The sequence below is a fragment of the Asparagus officinalis genome, chromosome 3 (genome assembly GCF_001876935.1).
Source record: "Asparagus officinalis chromosome 3, Aspof.V1, whole genome shotgun sequence".
NCBI lineage: Eukaryota > Viridiplantae > Streptophyta > Magnoliopsida > Asparagales > Asparagaceae > Asparagus > Asparagus officinalis.
Window position 1 is genome coordinate 62,744,424 of NC_033796.1, and position 11,377 is coordinate 62,755,800.

Genomic DNA, 11,377 nt, shown 5'->3' on the forward strand with positions numbered 1-11,377 from the left:
TGTTACTGTCTTGCCCTTCAAGTAGTAAATGTTGTTTTCCCTGACACCTCGCATCACCACCATGGACCCTTTTGTGACCTTCAGAGTCGCATTCTCCAAGATCACCTTATAGCCAGCTGCCTCCAAAGTTCCAAGCGAAATGATATTCTTCGTCAATTGAGGAACGAATCTCACTTCCTTCAGCTCCCGAGTTACCCCATCACACATCCGGATCCGTACTGTACCAATACCACCAATAGGACATACGTGATCATTACCCATGAGCATGATATCCCCTTTTTCCAACTCTTCAAAGCTGGAGAACCAATCTCTCCTATGACAAATATGGTATGTAGCACCAGAATCCATCAGCCACTCCGTAGAGTCAGCGTAACAAACTGATGGTAATGCAGAGCAAGAATAGCCTGAAGAATCTGTATCTGAATTGTCATCACTAGCCTTGACAACATTCACTTCTGAAGCTTGTACAGCTTTTCCTTTATTCTTCCCGGCTTTATCTTTCAACTTTGGGCAGTCGTTCTTCCAATGTCCTTCTTCTTTGCAAAAGCGACATTGATTCCTACCAATATTTCTATGGCCACATCTTGACTTCGATCTTGAGCGAGAACCTGGACGACGGTTTGGACCACGGCCTCGAACTGCTAATGCATCTCCCGATGCCTTCTCGGAGGGTTCGTCATCACTCTTCCTCAACTCATAATTCACCAAAGCTGAGGTCACCTCCTTGTATCTAACCGTAGTTCTTCCATTTATCATAGTGAGAACAAACGTTCCAAAATCATCTTCCGGCAACGAACACAATAATAGCATCGCCTTGTCTTCATCCTCAACCATGATATCTACATTGGCCATATCCGAAATTAGCTTCGTGAAGTTGTTAACATGCTCCCGAATGGAAACTCCCCTCTTCATCTTGAATTGGTAAAATCTCTTCTTCAAGTGAAGCCGATTCTCAATGCTCTTTGTAAGATACTTCTCATTGAGTGTTTCCCACAACCGTTTTGCCGAAGTCTCGTTCATTACGTCATAAATAAGATCCGACGTTAAGCATGACCGAATAACTCCACAAGCCCTACTATTTATTTTCTTCCAAACCTTGTCCTCCATATCAGCGGGTTTCTCTTGTAACTCAAGAGTCTCCTCTAAATTTTGTGCATCCAAGGCGTCCATCACTTGACACCTCCACAAACCAAAATTGATCTTGCCGTCGAACTTTGGAACATCAATCTTTGTATTATTGATGCTCAGACTCTGTATCGCCTTCGAAAGAGACGATCCCGATGTGCTTGTTTCTCCCATGTTGTCGATCTAATCTTCAAATAGGAATCCTTCAGCGAATCCTTCAAACAAGCTCCCAAGTCTAACCCGGAGCTCTGATACCACTTGTTGTGCACAGCGGAAATTTCGGCAGCACCTCCGGTGCGTAAGGTGCACAACAAGAGATTAGATCACAATGAAATTCTCGTTTCTCAAAGGAAACAAGAACAAAAAACCAGATATCTCATCAAAGTGAGATATCAGCTCTTCCTCTCGTCAGCTCTAGGACTGCGCGTCGAGGGAACCTATAAGCTATTACAGATCACGGCAAGAACATAAATTTTACGTGGTTCGGCAAATAACCTACGTCCACGGGGCAAGGAGGGGGGAGATCTACTATTAGAGGGTGAGATACAACTAGGGTTTACAATCACTCAATCTAAACCCTCTCAAAACAAACTCTCAAATCCCTCTTAATCTCTCTCTACAAAGGGACAAAAAACAACTGCAGCTGCCAAGCAAAATCCTTGCACTGCTCCTTCGCACACGAATCAGCCCCACAAAATTCCGTGCTCCAAGACAAATTTCCTGCAGCCGCAATTCTTCTCCCACGCTCTCAATTGCACACCTAGGGCATAAATTATATGGCTATATATAGCCTAATAAATTCGTGGGCTTCAATCGGGTGGGCTTCAGCTTCATTCACGTGGTGGCCCCCCTCCACTTTCACACATGCCAATTTTAAGACGAAATTTGCTAGAAAAGCTTTCAAAGACGCACTATGGCAGGCTTGTAGGGCAGCAGCTAGAGTTGAATATGACTCTGCAATGAAAAATATGCAAGGCATGGATGAAGGAGCGCATACGCATGCCTTGTGGTTGAGGATCCCTCTCACTAGCGTAGACATGCATTCAACACAAGTACGAAGTCTGATTGCCTCCTGAATGACGTGTGAATCATTCATTAAGATGATTCTTGAAGCTAGAGACAAGCCAATGTTGATATTCATAGAGTATATTAGGAGGATGCTCATGAAGAGAATCATAACCAAATAACAAAGCTTATGTAAGATGGAAGGGATTCTTGCGCCGAGGGCTCACCAAAAAATTGAGCAGCTGAAGAAAGATGTGAGACATTACAGAGTTAGACCTAGAGGTGATAACAAGTTTGAAGTTGATTATAATAATGATACTAACATAATTCAGTTGAATGAAAGATCTTGTGGTGCTACAAATGGCAATTAATTGGAATTCCTTGCATTCATGGTATTGCATCTTGGGTCAAGCATAATTTGCCTATTGAAGCTTATGTCCATGAGATCTGCACAAAGGAGTCGTACATGTTGGCATATGGGATGAATATAACACCTCTTCCTGACATGAAATAATGGCCTAATACAGAGAGAGAGAGAGAGAGAGAGAGAGAGAGAGAGAGAGAGAGAGAGAGAGAGGAGAGCAAGTTGTGACAACATTGGGAGTGAAAAGGGAAAAAAATACAAAATAAATGCAAGATATGTAGAAACTTATGGCATAACAAGAAAACTTGCAAAAATCCACCATTACCTAGAGCTTCACCAAGTAAAGAGGGTAGACTAAAGAAAAGTTCTGCAACTCCAAATGCTGAACCAGAATCAAGTGCAAGGACATCCAGAGGTGCAAAAAGGGGAAGAAAACCGGTAAGCATTTGAAATTTTGAGATTTGATTTTGCTCTGAAGTGTAAAAATTTGGTCTATGTTCATCATTTTTTTTTATGATGCAACAGGGGACCACAAATATGAGCCCTCCATGCTCTAATGCCGGACAAACTGCCAATACCCTTCATATGAGTGGTTAGGTGAGAAATATTGCACATCTAACATATTGAATTTGTCCATAAATCCCTCTCTTATTCTCTCTTATTCATTAGCTATTATTACAGGGACAAACAACACAACAAACATCAACCTCTAATGTTGTGTGTGGCGGAAGCTTTCTAGGGCAACACAAACAATAACTCGAACTAAACCACAAACAATATGCAAACCACAACCACAGCAAAAACAAACAATTTACGTGGTTCGGCAAGTTTCCTACGTCCACGGGGCAAGGAGGGGGGGGGGGGGGGTTTTAGAAATCAAGAGAATACAAATAGAGTTACAAATCTCACCAGCCCAAAACATCGACGGTCGACCGCGCAAGTCTAGCGGTCAACCGAATCTCAGTCCCGAGAGTAAAAAACATTACAGTCATCCGCGGTCGACCGCCACCAACTCCAATCCCAGTAAGCTTCGTGCACGTTGGCGGTCGACCGTTGCGGTCGACCGCTGATCTGTCTGGCTGATCCTTTGCTGTTTCCTGTAATTCTTCAATTCTCCACATCGGTGAATGTTTCCACCAAAACTGAGCCGACACCAAATCATCCAATAGTTCCTCAACAAGTCCAGGAACAATACTCGAGCTGAAACGCGATCTCCCCCCATCTGAATGAACTGATCAAACCGGCTGCATCTGAAAGACTGCCTACGTATCCTCTTGCCCAAGGAATCAAGCCGAAAGTAGTTCACCCAAATGGCCTCTAAAGGCCTCAGCACTGAAGGATGTTCAAAAGCTTCAAACAATGACCAAATTTCACACCTGAAACAACTTTGGTCAACATATCTGCAGGGTTGTCATTTGTGTGGACCTTCTCCAATATGACATCTCCATCATCCAAGACGTCCCGAACAAAGTGAAATCTGACGTCGATGTGCTTCGTGCGCGCATGATAAACCTGGTTCTTCGCCAAATAGATAGCCGACATACTATCACAATATATCCGAATAGTCTCCTGAGCAATCCCCAAGTCCTCCAATAATCCACGCAACCATAAAGCCTCCTTAATAGCTTCAGTAACTGCCATATACTCTGCCTCTGTAGTAGAGAGAGCCACTGTGGACTGAAGCGTGCAACGCCAACATACAGGTGCACCTGCCAATGTAAAAGCATAACCTGACGTAGACCGGCGTTTGTCAAGATCTCCAGCATAATCTGAATCCACATATCCAATACAATCCTGCCCATCCTTCTCATCCTTCTGAAATACTAAACCAATATCCACGGTGCCTCGAACGTACCGTAGAATCCACTTCACGGCCTCCCAATGACCCTTCCCGGGGTCGTGCATATATCTCGATACCATGCTCACGGCCTATGATAAATCTGGCCTCGTACACACCATCGCATACATCAAGCTACCTACTGCACTGGCATATGGAACCTTCGACATATAATCTCTGTCCTCAACTGAAATAGGTGACATCAACGTTGAAAGCTTGAAGTGGGGAGCCAATGATGTGCTAACTGCTTTTGCATTGCCATCAAAGCTGAATTTCTTCAACATCTTCTGCAAGTAGCTCTTCTGTGTAAGCTTCAAACTCCCTTTCACTCTGTCTCTCTCGATCTCCATACCCAATATCTTCTTTGCCTCTCCAAGATCCTTCATCTCAAACTCGGATGATAACTCCTCTTTCAGCTTTCGAATAGCCGAAGAATTCCTGGAAGCAATAAGCATATCATCAACATATAAAAGCAAATATATGAGCTCACCATCCTGTAGCTTGTGCATATAAACACATGGGTCATATGGGCTCCTCGTGTACCCTCGGCCAATCATAAAGCCGTCGAATCTCTTATACCACTGTCTTGGTGACTGCTTCAAACCATAAAGAGACTTCTTCAACTTACAAACCAAATCTTCCTTTCCTGCAGCTTTGAAACCCTAGGGTTGTGTCATGTAGATCTCCTCATCTAAATCACCATATAGAAAGGCTGTCTTCACATCCATTTGGACCAAATCCAAATCCAACTGTGCCACCAATGCCAATAAAATCCGAATCGACGAATGCTTCACAACGGGTGAAAATACCTCGTTGTAATCAATGCCCTCAAGCTGTGCATATCCCTTGGCAACCAATCTGGCTTTGAACCTTATGTCCCCAATAGAAGATCCCTCCTTCTTCGCATATACCCACTTGCAACCTATAGCCTTCTTACCCTTAGGTAGATGTGTAAGTGCCCAAGTGTCGTTCTTCTGAAGAGACTTCATCTCCTCCTCCATAGCTTCCCTCTACCTGATCGAATCGGGGCTAGACTCTGCCTCCCTGAATGTGGCTGGAATCATATCATCAACGACCTCCACTGATAATGCATATGCGACCATGACATCATTATACCTAGCTGGCCGACGAATCTCTCTCCTCGGTCTATCTGCTGCAATGGTCCTCTGAACATGACACTGTTCCTGAGTCCCATGATCCACTGTATCCTGTATCTGCCCGGCTGTCATCTCATCTCCTCCCAGTGTTACCTCTGTAGGAGCCTCGATGGATACAATGCTCTCTGGAGTGGGTGAAGTCACATCATCCTCCACCTGCTGCGATATCTCTCCTGTCTGGTCTCCCTCCACCTGCTGAGGGGCTCGAGGCCTCATCATGTATGCCTCGTCAAATGTGACATCTCTTCTAATAACTATCTTCTTGTCCTGTGGATCCCATAACTTGAAGCCTTTGACTCCATCTCTAAATCCCACAAAGACTGATTTCCTCGCTCTCGGATTTAATTTACCATCACTGATATGATAATAAGCTGGACACCCGAATATCCGAAACGACTCATAGTCACTAGCCACCGAACCAAACCAACGCTCCAAAGGAGTCTTTCCGTCTATCGCAGTGCACGGCAACCTGTTCATGAGATGGCTCGCATAAACTAACGCCTCGGTCCAAAAGGATCTAGGCAATCCACTCTGCGTCATCATACACCGTACCTTCTCCAGCAAGGTACGGTTCAATCTCTCAGCCACCCTGTTCTGTTACGGTGTCTCTCAAACTGTGAAGTGTCTTCTAATGCCGTGATCTCGGCAAAACTACCAAAACGGATCACTCTTGTACTCTCCATAATTATCTGAACATAGAGTCTTCACCTTTCTACCTGTCTGCAGCTCCAATTTCTTCTTTCATTCCACAAAAATATCCAGGACCTGATGTTTATGCTTCATCGGGTATACCCAATTCCTCCTGGAATAGTCATCAATGAAAGTAACAAAATAGTTGGCCCTGTAGGCGTCAAAAAATGCTGAAAGATATCCAAATACAGCTCAAGAGGAAATCATCCAAAAAGGCAGAAGAACACAAGTTTGGGATGTCTCGCATGCGAGACAGTCTTTACTGTCTCGCCAGGCGAGACAGCATTCTCTGTCTCGCAGGCGAGACAGCATTCTCTGTCTCGCCCGCGAGACAGCATTCTCTGTCTCGCCCATGAGACAGTTTTCAAAGAAGTTAGAAACCACTTTATAACCGCCGACACGTGGCCACCAACTGTTCAAGAACGTGGGGAACGTCGTGGGCGAGAATCACGTTGATAACTGCCAGAATAACGGAGTTTAAAACGTGGGAACCCTCCTAAGGCCATTTTTCCAGGGGGCTGATCATTGTGAGTACTTCAGAGCAATCCAGAGCAATCCAGAGCAGAGAGAGAGCAGAGGTGCTGATCTTACGGCCAATCCTTGAAATTGAGCTTTGACTTGATTTCAAGAAGAACGACTATCTTACATCGATAAGATATCGTTTCAATTTCTCACTTCGATAAACGAAGTCAGAATCATAAACCCCTCACGGTTCAATCAGAATCTGTGATTTGGTGGTCCACGAGTCAAAGCGCTCCCGGCACAGGCAAAGATCCCACGAAAGCAGTGATCCGAACAACGATCCTGCGTTTATTTTCTCAAGAGTTGTAATTTTCTTTTTGTTGTGTAAAAGAGTCTTATAAAAAGGCTGTTTTCTTTGAATTTATTGTAATCGACCGAAGATATAATGAATTCCACAACGAAACCAACTTTTGACGCAAACAAGCTGGCGACCACAGTGGGAGCCAACGGTCTCGCTGCCGAGATCGTCGTGTCGCAGCCAATTATCAAGATCCTGGTTGAATCAACGGTCGAGTACGAGTTCGACCAAGCAAAGTTTGAGGAGTATTTGTCGTCCTCATCTGTAAAGTCTTCCTCGCCTCGCAAATGCAGGAAGATTTCATCTTTGTTGAAGTCATCAAATGCGACGAATGAAGACTCTCGCTTGATTGTTGCTGAGGATTTCACTCGCAACACCTATGCTCACAGTGGCTCTTATCTAGTTAAAGAGTCATCGAATCAAAGCCCGCCGGCATTGACGAAAAGAGCTCGTCAGAGACAACGCCAACGCCGCGCTCGCCAAATGGCTAAGGCCTTGGAACAAACCGACGGGGTTCGTTACCACGCGGACCTAGAGTCGAGGAGACATCGAGTGGTTCAGTTGTCTCAACAACCAATCACTCGTATCTCTGCTAAAACAACGACGGATGAATGGACTATTGTCAAAAAGACTCGTTCGACCCTCAAAGAACGTATACAAAAACGTCGTGCAAAAGCTGCTAATGCCCATGCTCTCTCACAACAAAGACGAGAAAAGAGAAAGGAAATGGTGACCAAAGAATCACCAAAACTTCGTCAAGTTTGGATTCCAAAGTCTGGACTTATGCAAAATCAGCATTCGGAGCCCGTTAAGACCCCATACCCGCAAATGGGTGGTTTCAGACGTGCGACTCCCAACATAACCTTGGATCGCTCAAAGACAAAAATAAATTGTCCTGAGAATGCCAACAAGGTTTTATACCCCCAGAAGAAGACGCATTCACCAAATGATATCGTCATACCTGGGAGATCATACCAACAGACGATACGATTTTTTGGCAATCATACCGATGAATCGTATTATCAAGTTGGGGTTGTGAATAATTTTCGAAAGAGAGTTATTCGAGAGATAAACTCTCGTTGTTCCTGTGCACGACTCGTCAAAACAGCATTATCAGAATGTGACTGTTTCAAACGAGAAGTCATCCCACGAAAAGTCTCTGTATTATCGAAACCTAAGCCGAGACATTTCCGCAAAAGAAGAGCAGCTGTCCAAAATGATGAATTCCCTGAAGTCACCATCAACGTGGCTGATAGAAGAAAGTCTAAACAGCATTCAAGTGACTCAAATCCCGACTTTTCCCCGAAAGGAAAAGTCAATCCAAGAATTGCTCAAAGGATGTCTCGACTCCAATTAGGAGCTATCAGACGCAGAGACTACAAGAGAATGCAAGAAGGAATGTCCTCGGAGGATGAATTCTCGGACACTTATTCTGCAATCGCTTCTGATGATACAATGTCTAGCACAGGACAAATCAGAGAAGTATTCACAATCACTGCTGATCAGTTCACTCAAATACTTCAGGAAGCTCTAGCCAAACAGACGCAGAGATTACAAAAGAATGCAAGAAGGAATGTCCTCGGAGGATGAATTCTCGGACACTTGTTCTGCAATCGCTTCTGATGATACAATGTCTAGCACGGGACAAACCAGAGAAGTATTCACAATCACCTCTGATCAATTTGCTCAAGTGCTCCAAGAAGCTCTAACGAAGCAACGTGAAGAAACTAGAGCTGAGATGAAGACAGAGGTAGAGTTAGTTATCCAACAAATGAGAGAATTGCTAGCTCAACGGTCTCAACCCCCTGAGTCCAGTCAGAGAACTGAATCCAGCCGCCACACTCAGAAAGTTGTGGATGACAGTGATCCAGAAGTGGATGAAGTCATCTTGGCTGATACACCTCCCAATGGCAATAACGCTGGGGGTGGTTTAACGGATCCTCCCAATAACGATATTGGGGGTGGTTCAATAGCACCTCTCACAGAGACGATGACGGGAAAATGAAAGAGCTTGAAAACAAAGTCAACGCTTTGATGACGGCTCAAGAAGTGAAGAGGACGGGTATTCCATGTCCCTATCCAAGAGAATGGGATTCAATACCGTATCCGACAAAGTTCAATCTGATTAACTTCACACCGTTTGAGGGGAAGAGCTCGCCTATTCAGCACTTGATTTATTTTAAGTCTCATTTAGGCATGATCTCTGGAAACAAGGCTTTAATGGTCCGGTCATTCGTTGGCACCCTTCGTGGGCCCGCCTTTGATTGGTACCGACAGCTCAAGTCAGGAAGCATCAATTGCTGGGATGACATGGAAAGTTTGTTCCTCAGCAATTTCTTCGATGATGACACCGAAATGTCAATCGGAACCCTTTTGGATGAGAAGCAAAAAGACGGAGAGTCAGTTGACAATTTTGTCAAGCGCTTCCGTAACATGGCAATGAATTGCAGAGATCCTATCACGGAGGAGTTCATCCTGCAAACATGCCACAATAACCTTTCCATCGATGTCCTGGAAGCTCTGGGGGTCGTGCCATCCACAACTTGGAAGGAGTTAAAATCTCGGGGTGAACAAGCTGAGCACTTTCTTAAAAGAAAGAAAGCTGAGAGAGGCCAACCAATGACATCTGCAATCGTTGAGAATGCGACTCTCGATCCGAGGTTTCAAAAGGAATATTCTTTCGAAGATGATGAAGCCCCAGCCATATTGGAATACCTCCTCGCTAATGACAAAATCGAGCTACCACCTATTAAAGATCAGGATGGAGCTAAGAGGATTACGGATCCAAACTACTGTGCGTACCACAGAAGGGTTCTTCATCCCACCGAAATTTGCTTCGGACTCAAAAACAGAATCCAAGCCTTAATTGACTCCGGCGTCATAACGGCGAAAGAAGTCGAGTAAAGACGACCATATACTCCAGTGGGTGCACGAGTATAAACTGTATCCCCTCACTCTAAAGAGTATACGAGTATAAACTGCTTCTCGGTTATCCAACTAAGTACAATGTTAAACTCGGCTTCACAAAGGAAGCTGGGGGTGGATGATTTATATAACGGGAAGTTCCTGGAGAATCTTATATTTTCAAGGATAACCCGAATATGCGACTGAGGATAACGTACTCCTCGTTACACCCAGTTTTGCAAAGAAAGCTAGGGGTGGATAATTCATGTAACGGGAAGTTCCCGGAAGAATGTTAAATGTAATATTCTTAGGGATAACCCCGATCATTATGAACAAAGTGATAAACACTAAACTCCTACTATGACTTCCGAATACTCTTTTGCTGAGATGAGATTCGATCACCTCTTTAGATCAATCTTCCCTCACAAAATTCCCATTTTGGTCAAACCTTTAAACAGTTAGGACCAAAGCCAAAATCCCCTCTCGATTCGTTCCATGAACGAGAGGTCCACAAATTGAACGATCAAACCTTTAAACAGTTAGGATCGTCTCAAATTCCCATCTTGGTCAAACCTTTAAACAGTTAGGACCAAAGCCAAAATCCCCTCTCGATTCGTTCCATGAACGAGAGGTCCACAAATTGAACGATCAAACCTTTAAACAGTTAAGATCGTCTCAAATTCCTATTTTGGTCAAACCTTTAAACAGTTAGGACCAAAGTCAGAATTCTTCCTCTCGATTCGTTCCATGAACGAGAGGTCCACAAATTGAGCGATCAAACCTTCCTACGGTTAGAATCGTCTCAAAACCCCCACTTGGTCAAACCTTACTACAGTTAGGACCACAGCCAAAACCCCCTTTTGATTCATTTCTCTTGCGAACGAAAGGTCCATTTTTGAATTGAGTAATCAAACCTTATGACAGTTAGGATTATTCAAACCAATCCAGATTCTCTAAGTGGAAATCCCACTTTGAGTTTCCCTTTACTCCAGGAGATAGAATATAAAATTCTTCCTCTCCGATTCCGGGTTTATCTCTACCAACAAAAAAGAGATCAGGAGATAGAATATAAAATTCTTCCTCTCCGATTCTGGGTTTATCTCTACCAACAAAAAAAGAGACCAGGAGATAGAATATAAAATTCTTCCTCTCCGATTCTAGGTTCATCTCTACCAACAAAAAAGAGACCAGGAGATAGAATATAAAATTCTTCCTCTCCGATTCTGGGTTCATCTCTACCAACAAAAAAGAGACCAGGAGATAGAATATAAAATTCTTCCTCTCCATCATCGGGTTCATCTCTACCAACAAAAAAGAGACCATATTACTCCAATAGGTACACGAGTCTAAACTGTTTTCTGTAGGCATATAAAATTGCTTATAGGTCCCCTAGCATAGCTCGGCACGAACCGACAAACCAACGAGACGACGAGATTGACTAATTGCACGCAAACAACGGAATACGTCCATTCGCG

General features: G+C 44.0%; 1 long non-coding RNA gene across 1 annotated transcript; it reads left to right on the forward strand.

Annotated features, from left to right (window-relative positions):
- LOC109832313 lies at nt 2,664-3,207 on the forward strand. The gene is made up of 3 exons (XR_002244695.1): nt 2,664-2,932; nt 3,020-3,091; nt 3,176-3,207. It is a non-coding gene; the product is annotated as an uncharacterized LOC109832313 (long non-coding RNA).